Source organism: Vespula pensylvanica, chromosome 3 (assembly GCF_014466175.1).
Source record: "Vespula pensylvanica isolate Volc-1 chromosome 3, ASM1446617v1, whole genome shotgun sequence".
NCBI lineage: Eukaryota > Metazoa > Arthropoda > Insecta > Hymenoptera > Vespidae > Vespula > Vespula pensylvanica.
In genome coordinates, this window is record NC_057687.1 from 10,126,760 (window position 1) to 10,144,320 (window position 17,561).

General features: G+C 40.0%; 1 long non-coding RNA gene across 1 annotated transcript in view; it reads right to left on the bottom strand.

Moving 5' to 3' along the window:
• Nucleotides 1-1,387: 1,387 nt before the first annotated feature.
• The window catches only part of LOC122627498, a 32,766-nt gene continuing 16,592 nt past the window's right edge, over nucleotides 1,388-17,561 (bottom strand). The window contains exons 2-3 of the long non-coding RNA XR_006326865.1: nucleotides 6,892-6,961; nucleotides 1,388-2,733 (exon numbers count right to left, since the gene is read on the bottom strand). This is a non-coding gene — a long non-coding RNA (uncharacterized LOC122627498). The remainder of the gene's footprint in view (nucleotides 2,734-6,891; nucleotides 6,962-17,561) is intronic.

Consider the following 17,561-nt stretch of genomic DNA (forward strand, 5'->3'; position numbering starts at 1 on the left):
TCCGAAAGTCCAAAGGATTTGCCCACTGAGCGGGTAGGAAGAGGGAGGAGATAGACGAAGAGTGAACGAGAGAGCGAAAGAGAGAGAGACAGAGACAGAGACAGAGAGAAAGAGTGAGAGTGAGAGAGAATGAGTGAGAGAGACGGAGACAAAGAGACAGAGAGTCCTGCTCGTCGTGGCAAGAGCGTTTTCAATGCAAGTCTAACCACTAGGGCGCACCGAGCGTGGTTAAGTGGTTTAGGACACTGCGATCGGCAGCTCGTGGCCGTGCAATCTGGAAGCGTTTCCACGACGTGGAGTGCCGTTTATCGAGGCATTCTATTGTATTAATTTGGCAATTGATCGAACGACGAATATATATATTATATAATATATGATATATGATATATATATATATATATATATATATATATATATATATATATATAGGTGAACGTAGCGACGTACCTAGCCATTGTTTCTAAAAAATATTTACTTTTCTTCCTTTTTCTTTTTTCATCTCTTTTTTTTTCTCTTTCTTTCTTTTTTCTTTTGAACAAAATCAATTTCCTTTCCTTTCCTTTTATAAATGAGAAAATATAAAAGGTGTAATGTTATTTAATTTCATATACGAGCAAAGATTTGATTGGGGATCCCTTTTGAAACGTACTACGAAGAGCTGATAGAAATCCTTTCATCTTTGAGTTATTGCTTCTAATCAGTTCAATCTGTATTTCTATCTACAGGTGACACCGATCATCGCGATTGACAATTATCGTAACATGGTCCCGATGCTTCTGTGAGATACGAGACATCGTTAATTCTATATTCCCATCAACTTTGCCCTTTGAAGGCTAGACTGATACGAATCTGCTTATATGATTCGGTATTTACGATTTTGAATTTAATCATCTTTGGACTATGTATTTACAGATCGCATCAAGAGGAAATAGCACTCGACTTCGAATAGCGGGGGCCTAAATCCAAGATTATATTTGCTCGTACTCTCCATTAGATGGCGAATTTGATAAGAGGACTCGCGAGCTTTAATCCGTCGACAAATATCAGATACGATATTGGCGAAGCTTAGAACCTCATCAATGCACTCGTGTATTCCGTAAAACTGTGTCGAGTATTCATTTAAAAGTTAATATCCCTCGATAAATTTCCAAACTCGAATCGTGGATGATGCGTAAGCCTCGACTGTATTTAAATTATGTAAGTAAAAGTGGCATAAGCTAGCAGACGGTAGTTGAGAAGTTGTTTACGTCAAAATTGCGTTCGCGGAGTTCGCAGGTAGGATCACAAGAACTTTTTGACTTCGTCGAGAGTCAAGATGACTTGAAGTTTATTTTTATTCTTTTTTTTTCTTCTTGTTCTTCTCTCTCTCTCTCTCTCTCTCTCTCTCTCTCTCTCTCTCTCTTCCCTTCCTTTTTCTTTTTTATTTCTTTTTATTTATTTATTTAATATTTTCTTAATAAACCCCAACAAATGTTCTTCTCAATGCGTTGTAAGAAAAATCTTGGAAAGGATTTAGCGATGCGAAAAAATCTAATAGGAAAAAATACGAGGACCGATGTCGGATTTATTTGGTAAGAAAATTATACGCCTCGAAAAATCTTGTGTACTGTTCTCATGTCGGCAAACGAAAGGGACCAAACGAGGGTCGAATATTAAACGATGGTGGAAGAGACGGGAACGTATCGTCAAACGTTGAACAAATATCGACGTAACTCGAACGAGAGCTGTACGAGCGCTTATACCATACATACGTTTCAAGCAGCGTTCATACGACGTTGGTAAAGATAGATACATCGAGCGATTGCCGGTCGCTAAATCAACATTCTCCTCGAACGAGCTAATTTGTGTCAAGCAGTCTGTCGATCTATGTCGTTCGAACGACAAATATCCGATTGTCGATTTGAAATGACTTCTTTTCAATTATCTCGAGACTACTTAATAAAGAAGACGAGGAGGACGAGTAGCACGTAAAAGTTTAAATTATACGTCTCGAGAATTCAACGATGTTTCCCTCTCGATTCCAATAATCCAACGACAAGAGGACAAGGAGGATCGTTCTCGTTCGTTGGTTCGTTCGTTCCTTCAAAGATCTCATTTCGAGCGAGTCAAAGTGCGCTTAATCGTTCCGAGTGAACGGGAATACATTCGATGGAATAGCGAAGAAGTGTTACGGAGGAAAAGACCGAGTTAATTTCATAATACGCGTCATCGATAAGTATGTCGTTACTGTAATCTGCCAACACTACGTGGGCCCATTGGAAAGGTAGATCGCTTAATTTCTAAATGGGAAAGGAGGCCAAGAGAGCTTCCCTCTCAGCTAGATAGTAGACGCGAAGTAGCGAAAGGTATCCATGACAACGCGATGACAACGGCTCTCTTGATAGTCTGGCAACATCAAAGAGCCTGTCGGGTATTAGTGTCCAGCCTCAGCAATCGAAGCTCGTTTCGAAGAGAGGCGAAAGAGAAAGATAGAAAGATATAAGGTAAAGTGACAGAGAGAGATAGAGAGAGAGAGAGAGAGAAGAGAGAAGGGTTACATAGATTGAGAGACAGAACCGAATATAACGCGGACGTGAAGGGGAAAAGACAGAAGCGTCGAGACGAGGAAGATATTCCTAGCCTATGGGGTAACTGGTAGCACCCCTTTAGCTATTGATCAACGACGAGTCACCAACAACACGCCCTCTTAATTAAACCCTCTGGCAATCTGCTAGATCGTCCTTCGTCAGTGTCCTGTAAGAAGGAGAAGTACACTTAGCGAAGATGCCATCGAGACACCGATTTTGAATTGTCTCCTTTCTTCGAAGTTAATACGATTTTCTTCTTCATCTTCGTTTCTCTTAATCGTCAACAAATTTTCTTTTGGAAATATTCTCTTTTGAAATAAAAAAAATCATTCCCTCCCCCTTCTCTCTCTCTCTCTCTCTCTCTCTGTCTTTCTCTCTTTCTTTCTTTGTTTCCTGATTCCATAGGAAAATTTTTATCCGTCTCTATAATACATCGAAGTTAAATTGTGGCCCGATTCGATCCAACTTTCAAGAGAGTATCCCTTTTGAGAAAAATCACGAGCAAAGATCTTCCGCGAGATTTCGTTTTTGGTAGAAAGAGAGAAGAACGTCCATGGTCCTCGAGTACCCTTCGGCTTTTATAGGAACTGAAAGGGACGAGAGAACTTGTTCTCTCGAACGGACGGAAGAGGGAGGAGCTTTAATAACGAGCTAAGAAAACGTGCTCTATTTCTTAGAAAGGACAAATAGAGAAAGAGAGGGGAAAAAAGAGATAGAGAGATAAGAGGAGAGGGAGAGAGAGAGAGAGAGAGAGAGAGAGAAGGATGGAACAAGAGTTTAGTTCGTCGCGTTGGATACTCGAGATCGTCGGAGAGAAAGAGAGAGAAAATACAGTGCTCACAAAATAAAATGTTTCTCTTTCGACGAGCGAAGAAGATGTCTGAGTTTAATATTAACGGGCTGCTCCGTACCGAATTAAAGATGTTCGCCGACTCCCAAGAGTCACCCTTAATTATTCGACTTCACTGTCTCCCACTTCGCGCCCTCTAATTCTATTTCTCTCAGTCTCTAACTCGCGCGCTCTTAAGGCAAAACTTTCGCGCGAGTTTCTTTCGAAGGTAAAGGAGGATAATTTTGTGCCGCGTTGATTCAGAGATGTTTCTCGCTTTTCTCGATGCCTTTCTTTTTTTTCTATTTTCTTTTCTTTTTTTCTTTCTCTCTCTCTCTTTTTTTTTTTTTAATTATAACCTTAATGATTCTCGGATTTCGCCATCTTATTTCAGCTCGAACTTTCTTTCGTCTTTCTCTCTCTCTCTCTCTCTCTCTCTCTCTCTCTCTCTCTCTCTCTCTCTCTCGCTCTCGCTCTCGCTCTTACTTTCCCGTTTATCCGTCTGTACCATCTTCGACAAACATTTATTCGGAAAATAATCGGAGGAATCGTAAGGAAAAACATTCGTGAGAATTTCACAGGGCGTACCGATTAAACGCGCGTTTCCACGAATTCCAACCGAATGACTAATTATACCCGGAGGATCTCTCGTAGGATATAGAAGGAGAGACGCTTTTACGAGACAATGAAGCAGCAGTTTATAGGTGTGGTAGGTATCAGCATGCCGAGATACCAAGCATATCTTCCATTTCGTTGAGGCAGCACAGGGGGAGGGAAGGGGTAAGAAGGAGGTGGGTGTAGTCGAAAGTCGTTGACAGTGCGATGACTCGAAGGAAGCTGAAGTAGGCGACAAGAGAGAAGGAGATGGAGAAAAGGATCGAGGATAGAAGAGGAGCAGCTGTAGCAAGAGGGTGAGAAGGAGGAGGAGGAGGAGGAGGAGGAGGAGGGAAAGGGAGAATTCAAGCTCATTCGCTGAGTAATTAGCAAGGAGGAGCCGGTAGAACGGTTTATTAGCGTGGAAAGCACCGAACGTTGCTCGTGTAAATATTCTTGCGCTATTCCGCGACGCCACCGGTAAGTTCTCCGCTAAATATCTAACCTCTAGCCGCGTAATAGCGGATGTGTACGGTGTTACCAGCGTACCTAATCTTAACGACGGTAGATACGACGCCAATATTTTTCCGTGAAACAGGGAAGAAAATTTTCTACGTCAGTGATGCTGATGTTAGTGCTGTTCCCGGTACGGCCAAGATTCTGGACGAGTTTTCTCTTCTCATTTACTGAGACTTTCAACCCCCTTCTTTCCCTCTCGTCTCCCCCTCGCTCGCTATCCCGGTCGAGATTTATCGCGTGTAATCTTTTTTCTATGTTAGCGAAATATGAGAAAAAAGAGAGATAATAAGAAATGAATAGGTAGATAAATAAATAAATAAATAAATACATTTTGGATATCGTTATACGGTGAGAAGGTATTCTCCATTGAAAATCGTTGAAATAATTTCGTTGCTAGCTATTGTTAATTTGAAGAAGAATTCTTTGTATATACATATTTATATGTACGTGTAAACTCTCTCTTTATCAATGGTAATACGATCTATCGTCCGGTGACTATCGAAATGCTTTGCATTTCGAATTATTTTCTATACATTATGTACGATTGAACTGATCTCTTCAATGGCGTATCATTCAACATGTATTTCCACTGTAACAACCTATCGCATTTAATGAATCGTTTTACTAGCAGAATTAACAGATTATCGAATTATCATCGATACACTCATTGAATGCTGACTGATAACCGAAGAGTATTTTCGTGTTTATAGGATTGGACGTTCGATCGTAACTTGGTACGATCGAATACAATTAGTTCATTAAAACGAGTGTGAAATGAACCGCGTGATAATCCTTGAGTCATCTAAACTACTTCTGTCTGTCATTCGAGACGTCTGGAAGACATGAAACGAAGCGCATCAGGGAGGATAGATTTCTTGCGGTGTTTCTCGTAACACGTTAACCACACGGAGCTAGAGTGTGAATCAACGGGGGAAAGAACGGCACGAAAACACGCACGCAAACGTCACAGTACATTTACCGAAGTGGCGATCACGAAGTGGCAAACGCGTTTCCTCGCGCTACTTGCTTTTATAACGGACACCAGCTAAACTAATGGTCTGTTCAAACGCGTAATGAAAAACGCGTGGCCTCCTACGCGGCCGAGCAAGTTTGCCGACACAGTAAATTGTTTTCAGCTAATTACATCGATGCTCGGGGCATTCATTGCACCATTCGCGATATGTTTTGCTACGGTAAATCGTAATTTACAACGGCAAAAGAAAAGTAGGTAGGATCCTAGGTAGAAAGTAAGCAACAAATTGCCATTAACCGCGAATTAATCTCTTTTTGTCTTTTTTTTTCTTTTTTTCCTTAAAAAATAACGCGCATACCGTCGCGATAATCGTTGTTGTTTTCCATTTTTCTTATTTACATATTCTTTCTTTTTTTACTGTCATCCATAAAGATAATAGTAAGCGTGTATTTGTATACGTTCATGGTCGATAACCTTCGTCGCGATAAGTTTGTCTAACGTACGACTCCTTCTTAACGAGTCTATTTTCAAGTTTATTCCTTTCCTTATAGCATGCTTTTAATCCCAGATCCAACTTTCTCTTAAAAACATTCGGTACGATCGCAAAACTGTAATTTCGAGGATAGTTCTGACGAAGATAGAAATATATTTCTTACTGCGTTTGTTTGCCATAAAACTTATCGCTGTTTGTCTCTTAACTTTCTCAAAAAGGAGTATCGTATTCTCGTAAAAAAAGAAAGAAAGAAAGAAAGAAAAAGAAGGGAAAAAAAGGAATAAAAGGAAACACCTTGAGAAAAGAATCAACTAAGTCGAGTTAAATTTCTACCAATAGCAATTACGATCGTCTCGCTTTTGACTTTTCGTCGTTGGAAATAGCAAAAGGACGAAAACGAATCAACAAACTCGTCTCACCAAGTTTGACTCACTTGAAACGTTCATCATGTAAGTTTTGAGAATGTACCGAGTTTTCGGATACGGCCAGTTGAAGAGTTCTGTAAACAACGTCACGTCCGATGGAAACGGAAGTGTCCTGCATTGAGAGATAACCGCAAGTATCTGTGAGTGTGTAATTGCAATGAAGAGAAGAATGTGGGTAGAAACGAACGAATTTTCCAAGAGTCATTGACATCAAACGAAGAGTGTATGTTTTTTCTTTCGAAATGCTTCCTTCTCTTTGCTCTACGACAAAAGGAAGAAAGCAAAAAAGAATGAGAAAGAAAAATACAACAAAAGAGAGAGAGAGAGAGAGAGAGAGAGAGAAATAACCATGAAAAAAAAAATACTTATCGAAAATATCGTATTTATGTAATATAAATGGATTCCGGAAATTATCGTGTCGCTAGCGTAACATCGTTCGTTCATGCGAACGGTCTACAGTTAATGCAGCGTAGGAGTAAAGGGTAACTAACCTTATTCACCCCATTGTGATGTTTGACATTTGATGTTCTCCGGTGTGTGCGACCACTCACATCATTGAACCTGCAAATGGAAGTATATGTATACATGATAATGTTTTGCGATAAGATCGATTAAAGAACTTTTTGTTAATTCTCATTCTAGAACTTTTGAAGGAAGTCGTTATATACCTAGATGTTGTTAAGAATAAAAATGATTGAACGTTTATAAAGTCATATTAAAAGGTCACTCATCATCCTTTCCTTGGCAAAAAAGCTTAAATTTCAAAAAAAAAAAAAAGAAAAAAAAAGAAAAAAAAAGAAATAAGAAAAAACTTTACTCTCCAGTATTCTCCAACGTGTCAGCGTATACCGTCGAGTAAGCTTCGATGAATTTTACATGAATCCAAGCCTTCTATGTTTCTCTCTCTCTCTCTCTCTCTCTCTCTCTCTCTCTCCCTCTCTCTCTCTCTTTCTCTCTCACATTGCTCGTTTTCACATGGGAGCAAGTTAATAGCAGTAAAATAGAACTTTGCCGGTCGACCTGCTCGTTAAAAGAAAGGGCGATAGGCCAGACGATACAGTTGCACCTTTCACCCTCTTTCACTACTTTGATTTAACTTATCCGAAAGTTCCTTTCGCCTCTCGTCGATTCACGAAGAAGCGTTCTTGAATGTCCTCGAAGAATGTGGATGGACGGACATAGCTCGATCTATTCTATCTCTATTTCCGTTTCTTTTTTCGTTTTCTTCTTTCTCTTTCTTTCTTACTTTCTTTTCGATTCAAAAGTATCCTCAACGACAGGCACGTTCGGTACCGTCACGGGCGGAGTAAATAAAAGGATTTCCAAGTTTCCGCCAGGTAGAGAACTACCTTCAGGGCAATCCTTCTCTCTCTCTTTCTCTCTGTCTGTCCGTCTGTCTGTCTTTTTCTTTCTCTTTCTACTTTTCGTCCATCTTTCCCTCTTCTCTTCTATGCGAACCCGTTAGAAGCTCTTTCTCTGTCGAAGGACTTCGAAGGAAGAGACGACGAAGAGGTACATGTACCGCGTGGGTAATCGCTTGGTGAGTCTTCTTTCTCTCTGTCTTTTTCTCTTTTTGTTCTCTTTCTTTCTTCGAACGATTGCGATATCGATTCGTTGTTTCAATAGTGCCGCGAGCTACGCGAGATATTTCTTCTGGAAACGATCGGAACGAAATAATCGTGCTCACTCGGACAGTAAAGAGAGATAAAGAAAGAAAGAAAGAAAGAAAAAAAGATAGAAAGAATAAAAAGAAATAAAAAGAGAAAGACAGAGAGAGAGAGAGAGAGAGAGAGAGAGAGAGAGAGAGAGAGAGAAGGAAAAAGAGAAAAAGAGATAGAGATAGAAAAATAATAGGGGAAAAATTACGGGCGGTATCTTACTAGAAACGAGAAGAACGTAATTGCGTGGAACATTTGTGGCAACGCATTTGTCTTTCCCGCGTAGTACCTACAGCGCAAAATCGACCCTTGTAAAGGCGCTTTCCATTGGATCTCACAAACACGTTCCAGAAACGTTTCCATGCGACTCCAAATGTCCATTTTGTGACGTCCCGTGGATCCTCTAGGAGCTTTTCCTTGCTGCGGAAATTGTTCCTCTTGTCGGCCGTTATACGTCCGCGTACGTTCTATTTATGCTAATGAGGTTTCCTTTGGACGTTGATACTCCCTTGGTATTTTCGTCCTTTCAAAGAAAACGTGGCCTTTTGAAAATAATTCGCTTTATCGAACTTCACGACCCTTAAAAAAATGTATATCTTGAAAAAACGTAGGAAAATAAAACCAATTGTTTTTCTTACCTAGGATATAACATTGTTCTTAGTAAGACGGAACGAACAAATTTGCGGGGAATTATCATATATTCAAAAACTCTTAATAATTAACAAAGTGACGATTGTCCTTTATAGGAGAACTTTTCGTTTCTCAGCAAAGTGAACGTCAATTAGTTGAACGTCGACAAAAGGCCATCAAAGTGGCAGAATATTTGACTAATGACTTTTCAAATGGTACTAATTGCCTGAAGAAGTAGGTGCGGCCGTTCTATGAAAATACAACTTTGCAACGTCCACTCATTTATAATCCGCTACTATTCGCAAGAGGGAACGGTCCTGAGCCAAGCGTTACTTTATTTCAGTAAGGAGCGAAGCAAAGAGGAGAAAGAAGAATAAAGAGGAAGACAGAGAGAGAGAGAGAGAGAGAGAGAGAGAGAGAGAGAGAGAGAGAGAGAGAGAGAGAGAGAGAGAGAGAGAGATAGAGGGGGAGAGTGAGAGAGAGAGGAGAATTTGCCAATTGCGAATTTGAAAGCTTAACACTGGAACTTCTCGAGACCACTCTTTGGAAACTTGGAGGAAAGTAGTCTCATGAATTCGGCTGTTTCAATTCCAAGCGGAGAGCGTGAGTGAAGCGGGTCGATGGATAGAGGTGAAACGTGGGGGAGGGGGAGAGGGTGGTTTTTAATATTGCAAGCTCGAGCGAACGATTTTCGTGAGTATCAACCTACACTCGAACGATCTCCTCTTCTTCCCTCTTCTTTCTCCTTTACTTTGGTGTTCCTTGCATTTTTAACTACTCTCTACTAGTAGTAGTAGAGAAACTAAGATCCGGACTTCTTTTCTTCATAATTTATAATAATCCGCGCTATGTTAAATCCTTGTAAGCGAAATTGTTTCACGTTCGTGCTTGTAAAAGAGACGAGCGGGTACTTTGCTATTAAAATAGGCTGATGGTTTTAAAAAGATAATGAAAGATAGTGATAGAGGAAGAATTAAAAGTTCTTCCCAATGGACTAACGTAAGATATTAGAGAGAATAAAGTAAACGTCTAGACGAGGTTTTACGAAATATCTACCAATAATCGTCGAAACTACCGGTGATAAAATCGCATAATCGATTTAGAACATTCTTCAGAATCGATCGGGCAAAAGTGACCGGGTTTGAGTCTAAAGATTTAACGGGGCTCTAACAATGCTCGAATAAATCCGTCGGGATAAGAAATATGTTTTTAAAGAAACTCCGGCGTTTGATTTTACGCTTTTTCTATGAATTGTCATCGGAAAGACAAGAAAAAGAGCTTTTCAAGTTTACGAATTTTTCCCTTTATTCCTTTCCTTTTTTCCCAACTCGGTGAGGCTTTAACCGCTCGTTTTAACAATGATAACAACAAATTCAGGTTACGTTGGAATGTGTTATTTATGTAGCCACGTGTGGTTGCAGCTTTGTATCGTTATGCCAAGTGTTAGGGAGGAAGGAAAGAGAGTGAGAGAGAGAGAGAGAGAGAGAGAGAGAGAGAGAGAGAGAGAGAGAGAGGAAGCAAGTGAAAGAGGGAGAGAGAGAAAAAAAACAAGAAACCGTTGGAAACGTTAAACGCAAACAATGTAAATTCTCCAACAAGAAGAAAGAGTGCGTTCAACGGAGCGCATGGAATTCGAGCGAGGGAGGAGTATACCTTTTTCTGGGAAAGTATTCGTGTGAAACTGGCAGCACAGATAAAACTTTTTTTTAACCCTGCTAATTGCGCGATAATCGACAAAAGAAGAGAGAAAAAAAAGAAAAGAAAAAAAAAGAGAAAAGAACGAAAGAAATAATAAAAAGCAACGAAATCAAAATAAAAATGAAATAAAAAAAAAAAAGAAAGAAAGAAAGAAGAAAAAAACGTTCGAAGATGCACAGCTACGTAATATTACTACGCGATAAGTTCGTCTTGAACTATTAGTTATTGCGACACATTTGAGTTCGCCATTTGTAAAAATCGTTTCGTGAGTACCCTCTTGAATTATCAGGAAAAGCGATTTTTATGACCGATATCACGGGAAATAACGAAGTAGGTGAAAAAAGGAAGAATATCTCGGGGTACGTGGACGAAGGAAAGATCTCGAAAGAATGGATGAAACACCGTTGGTCTAACGAGCGTGCTGGTCGAACGTTATACTTGCCAGAAGTAGGTATTCAGCTAACCGTGCCGAACTAATCCAGAGAAACGAGCGTACGGGCCGATACCTCGATATTTAGAGTTATTGCTCCGATCGCGAAAAGTTCCGCGTTGTACTCGTATGCCAAGAAACACACAGAGAAAGAGAAAGAGAAAAAGAGAGAGAGAGAGAAGAAGCAGAAAAAGAGGGAGAAAGCGATGTAACACCGCTCGCTTTATTGCTACGGTCCATTAACCGCCATTTCGGTTTCGCGTGTACGCTCTTCGCTTGCCACGAGCCAGCTAACGTGAAAATCGTTTGCCCCGTTCTTTTTTTCTTTCTTTCTTTCTTTCTTTCTTTCTTTCTTTTTTCTTTGTTTCTTTTTTTCCTTCGTTCTTTTTCTTTTTCAACTTCAAAGGAGAAAGAAAGTATAGGGAGGAAAGAATAGGGAATAGTTGGCCCTTTAAATTCTACGAATTCGAAGGGAAACTTGTTTAGAGAGAATAATTTCCAAAGGGACGAAGAGGGGAACGAGGTATATTTTCTCACCCATAAAGGGCAAAACTTTTGCGAAAGATAAAAAAGAGAGAAGGATATAAAGGGAAACGAAAGCGTTATAACCCGTGAAATTTTCAAACGAACGTGTCCGAAGTAAAAACTTTTTTCCGTCTTCCTCATTTTTCCTACTCGAATCGGAATTATGATAAGATCGCATTCTTACTGAAATTTGTACAGGACGATTAACGTTTGCTTCGAGATTTTTGTCGGACGTTTTTTCTTTTTCTTCTGTTTTTTTTCTTTTCTTTTCTTTTTTTTTTTTTTTTTTAATTAATGATCCTCCTCCTTTTCTCAAATTTCGTTCGGCCATTGGAACAAAAAATAAATTGCCTTGTTTATTTGAAAATTATTATAGTTATAGAAAAAGTAAAAAGACGTTCTCGATCGAACAATCGGTCGAATCGACTTTCGATCAACGCTATAAACCTCAGCGGATATAGTTAGACAGTTTCGAGTAGACTTCCGGCGTTAAATTTTTATCACGAGAGTTTGATAGAAGTTTGACGGTAAACGACCGACTACAGACGAAGGCTTCCCTTTAAAAGTAAGTTTGTAACAAGATACGTGTTCGAGGAACATGGTTTTAGTCGGCTCGGCTTTCATCGCCATATATTCCACGGTGAAAACTTGAAAATTTTGTGCACACGTGCCGTTAGCTCGACAGCACGAACGTTATTGCCTGTCAATTCTGTTGCATACGAGAGGGGCCGATCACGTGTTGCTCGGGTCTTACCCACTCGTTCCTCTCAACTCGTGTATTCTCTTGACATCGTCGAATAACTGTCGGCGACCACGTGTTCTACAGTAGATATATATCAAGATTATGTATTTATCAAAGTATATTCTCTATCTATGACGACGACATTTTTGATTTATCAGTTTTCCTTTGATTCGATCAAAATCGTTTTCTCGCTTGTGATTTATTTCAAATCGAAATGTTACGTTCGAACGGGATGTTGTGAAAAAAAGGATAAGTGAAATATATCGATTTGATTTGATTAACGGTACATAATACAATAGAAACCCTTTTTGGTACGTTCGAATATCAAGGACAAAGAGGGTTGTTGAAATCCTCTGCCACAGGCTGGGAGAACGATGGAAAAACACCGACCAAAGAAAATATCTGTCGTTCGTCGTCGTCGTCGTCGTCGTCGTCGTAGTTGTCGTCGTTTCTGGATAGCTGCCGGTGTTGCTATTTCCGTCGAGTTGGCGATGGGGTGACAGGGAAAAGGGAACACAATGGCGTGGGCGGCACGCAGCCGCTAGGGTAGCAGACTTGCCCATTCGGCATTACGAATGTAATTTATTTTACTTCACCTGCGATCCTTATCACGAGCCCCGAGCTTATTTGAGTGAGCGCCCTTCCAATAAAGGGGGTTGTGCTTGAAAGAGTCGAATGTCTATACCGATTGGAAAGAGAAAGGGGATAGGGGAATCCAGTTGAAAAGAGAGAGGGAGAGAGAGAGAGAGAGAGAGAAAAAGGGTAAATTTCTTTCTTTTTTCTCTCTTAGTAAACCTTCCATACCGTTTAATTCGAAAGGACTTTCTCTAGCTTACGTTCGTCGATCGTTATCCTAACGGCACAGTCCGTGACCAACGTCGTCTAATTATGATCCTGACCGTCATCGCTGTCTGGTCATTATGGTAACGCGATTACCAAGTCGTGAGGTAAACGTTATCGCGATATATCGGATAATAATCGTGCACTGGTCAATTATTAGCACGACTGAATTACGAAAACGTACATATGTATGTACATACATACATACATATGTACGTACGTATGTATATAGTAAGTACATATACATATTGTTTAACATAGGTACAGACCACTTCCTTACGTTTGTTCGTTGATAAGGTATTTAGACGATATGTCGTTAAGCGTCCAAGCAATTAGGTCTATCTAGGTAAATTAAGAAACTTATTTTTAGAATGTTTATACCGAGAGTCACGATATGTCCGACCATAGAATGGTCGTAACTACTGTCATTTGCGCTTGTAACTACGATTTGTCGCGACGAAATGATTTAACGTTTAGACAAATTCATTAATCATCTTATTCGACCGTGCTTGAATTCATTTGCATAGTTCACGTCTTGAAATGCTCGACGGACGATTAAGTTTGAAATTGCTTACCCTTTGAGCTACGTTTTCTACGACAACGAAACGATGTGGTTAAGAGGCCAGATAAAGATATCCACCGAAAGGGGGTGGATCGTTTGTTGGTCGGTCGCGTGACCAACCCCACCTCTCTTGCCTCTATGTCCGAGTAGTTTTTCCTTTTTGTTGAATACGTACAAAGACATGATCACGCGAACGCGACCATTCCAATTAGGCCCAACGTGAACTCCATCGAACGACCTTTCTATATTTTCTATACAATGGAAGAAAGGAGAGGCTCGTATACGTTTTCACATTTGGAATTATCTATCGTTCATTTGCATGCAACCATAAGTTTTTCGTGATTTGTTAAACACGAACGTAATACAAAAAGAAATATACATATATATTTTTATAACCTACATATACATATACATATGTATATATATATATATATATATATATATATATATATATATATAAAACCTACATATTTATTGCTTGGGACATCGTAGTAAAAGGAATGTTTTTTCATTCTCCGATAAACAGTTCGATATTGCCGAACTGTAAATACCAGCCAATACTTTCTACCATGAAAATCTTTATCCTCGAAAAGCAATAATAACTTGTCCTATTTATTTAAGAACATATTTTCAAAGGTCGAATCATCGAACAGAAAAGTATCACGACCTATTTCATCAAAAAAAGCAAACATTGCGAAGTAATAAATATTCACTGCTGATTTTTCCGAGGAATGCCATTAATTTCGAAATATCAAGGTAAAATTGAAGACGAGGAATCATTACGATCGACGCAAGATTGTCTTCTTTATGATAGCGCGAATCTACCAAGAGATTGGGGACAGATTGCATCTGAAAGATAGAAGAAAGGACACAGGTTGGATGAGCACCCGCTGATATTGCGAACGCTCGAGTAAAATACCTTTCCTTCTATGGTTTGCGTGGGTGGATGTGCTTCCGAGCACCGAATCACGCTTCTTCCCTTTCATACGTGCTTTCTCGAGCCGTGCGACTCGGCAGATAGAACGTTCGCCCCCATGACCGTGCGCCTGCTTTATGACGAGCCTCCAGTCATGCAACCGAGATTATCTCCGGTGGAGAGAGCAATAGCTTTTAGAAAGGAAGAGACGGACGACCTGAAGGCAGCCGTATCAAGACGAACGAAGAATAAGGGATGGAAGACGCCGGTCGATAACATTCAGAATCGACGATAACGTAATGTTACTAATGGCTCATAGGATTGTATTGTAAAATAAAAAAAGAAATATGAAAAAAAAAGGAAAAAAAATATATAGAAACAAAAAGAAAGCAATCATCTTCGTTCGATCGTTGAAACATACATAAAAAAGAAATGTTAATTAAAATCGATGACATATCTGCGATACGTTTATTAATAATAACTAGATACCGTTTCGTGTATCGACATGTGAACGAACAAACGTAGGAAAACCGAACGTGATAACGTTCGTGATTTTAACCAATATTTGTCGTTCACTAAAAACCAATGGAAACGAGTAGGTATGTAGGTGTAATAGTCGAAATATCCTTGACAATACTTTATCAGCAGTTTAATTAACGGATCGATTCTCTTCGTGATTAACGCTAACGTCGCGATATATTTGTTAAAATAATTAAACAAGCATGTTTCTATATATAATACACGTCGGAACGAATTTTAGCATTATAAAGCGTATATCATTTTCGTTTCATTTTCAACCCGCATTTATACGTACCCGTGTTACATACATTTCTCGTTTAATACCAGTGGTCTACGTATTATCAAAGGTTTTTACGTTCCGGTAGCATAGAGCAACAGACAAGAGAAAAGGGAAAATTGTTCTGTTGAAACGAAGGATTTACAATGTAACTGAAAGTTCTCTTAACGATGAACTATTAAAAATAGCGATGATTAAAGAGAAAAGAAAATTCAAACGGGGTGGACAAACATGAAATAAAAACAAACGTATATTAAATCTTCAAAAAGTATTCGTTTTACCGGTAAGACAGATCAAACATGGGACTATCAAAGTAGTACATATATGTACGTATGTATATATATATATATATATATATACACACACACACACACACACACATATACATACAAGGTACTTAGAATCGTAGATATGCTCACTCACGAGCCATAGGCATTATCAGAGACGTTGTCAAGCCAACCAAAGTGCGTCTATGTATATGTGTTGCATCAATCAGACCGCCTCGCTTCCATGCTACCTACGCAAATGTTGATGATCACCTCGCCTTGAGTAATTACAACGGATGGAACGTGACGTTCTCGCTTTATCGGACCTTGCATTGTGGTTACCTATGTCGTAAACCGAACGCTGTGTCTAGGCTCGACACAGTATCTACTGGTATCGTTACGTTGTCGATCTTCTCGTAAGATCTTTGTATTACGTTATTGTCTTCTATTTCGCGACACGCATTCGAGACACGTCACACAACAATAAATCATAAAACATCAATTCCAAAAGATCGACGAAAGAAGGAAAGAAGGAGACGTTCGACGAGCGTGAACGTTCTTAAAAAAATGATGTCGAATTAAATGATTTCGATTAAAATTATTCGATTAAAAAGCAAACGACGAAGGGTAAACACGAACAATAGGATCGAATGAAGTTGAACGTCGACATTAATTCACTGTCGACAAGAACGAGATCGTCCCAACTGTCATAGGTTCCCCAACACCATCGCAATTACGACCGTTTCCCAAAGCCATCGACATAACTCTCGATTTATCTCCAGACTCAGCCGTAAAGGAGAGCGGTGGCTAGGGAAGGGGTGGTAGAGGGATAGATGAAAGGAAGGAAGGAGGGAGAGAGAGAGAGAAGGAAAGAACGGGAGAAGGATACGCGCGCGCTCTCGCGGCGATCATCGTCTACTGATAAAGAAGAATCACGGTACACGCTTTTTCCATTCACCTTCCTGGTTCGCTTGCTCGTTGACTTATTATTATTATCATTAGCATTATATCCGTGCAGCTTACCCTCTGTGTACATTTAGAAGATTAACGTCGCTTATCTTGTATATTTTCTACGGAATAGTTTCATTTCGCACGTACACCAAGACGTAGTTACATCAATGGGGCGGTTTCTGGGCCCCTTACAAGGCACTTTCCTGACCTGGCTAAGAAGATAGGGAAGAGAAGGAACGTGTGGAAAGGAACGAAGAAGGAGGCAAGAGGAAGAAGAGGTAGAGGAGGAGGAGGAGGAGGTGGGGTGGAAGAAGAGGGCAGCTACAAGAGAGTCGAGGGTAAATGGTCTCCATTGTACTTTTAAACGCCCCCGCTGCCGTCAGCCTCGAACGTTCAGCGTTCCAAACCACCTTCTCATCCCTCTCTCCTTCTATTCCTTTTCCACTCTCTCTCACCGAGCTTCTCCTCGTCCTAGCCGCCCAAGCAGTCCTTCGCGATTATTCAGCGATGACAAACGACTGTCCCATCCTTGCGGGGGTTGCTTGCATCCACTTCCAACCTTCGTCGACCTTACAACCCTCCCTCCCACCTTTAACGACTTTAACTCACAAATCACTACCACCATTTCATCCTCACTCTTCCTCTCTTCCTCTTTCGTGGCCTTGCCTTCCCACGCTTTTCTTCTTATTTTTAATCCTTCTCTTCGTCACAGGCCCTTCTCTCTCTTTCTTTCTGTCTGTCTGTCCTTTCTCTCCTTTCATACCCATCTCACTCCGTAGAAGACAAATTGGTAGAGGATGTAGCGAGTCGTGACAATAAGAGGGAAATGAGAGGGGATAGCAAAAACACGAGAAAAGAAGCCCATAGGCATTGGATGTTACAGAAAAGCAGTCGCTTGTCCGGCTTGGTTAAAAAGAGAACGGAAGGTATCGATGATTAACGTTCCTCCTTTGACGATGCTGACGTAGCAATAAAATTTGATGATCGCAATTATGCATTATTTAGATACACGTTCCACCTACGGTAATCATTTTTTAACGATATTCGTGAAAAGCTAATAACGTAATAATGTATCATAATACACGTTTATAAAATATCAAAGGACAATGACTTTATAGTTAAAACAACTACGAGCACTATGCTGATA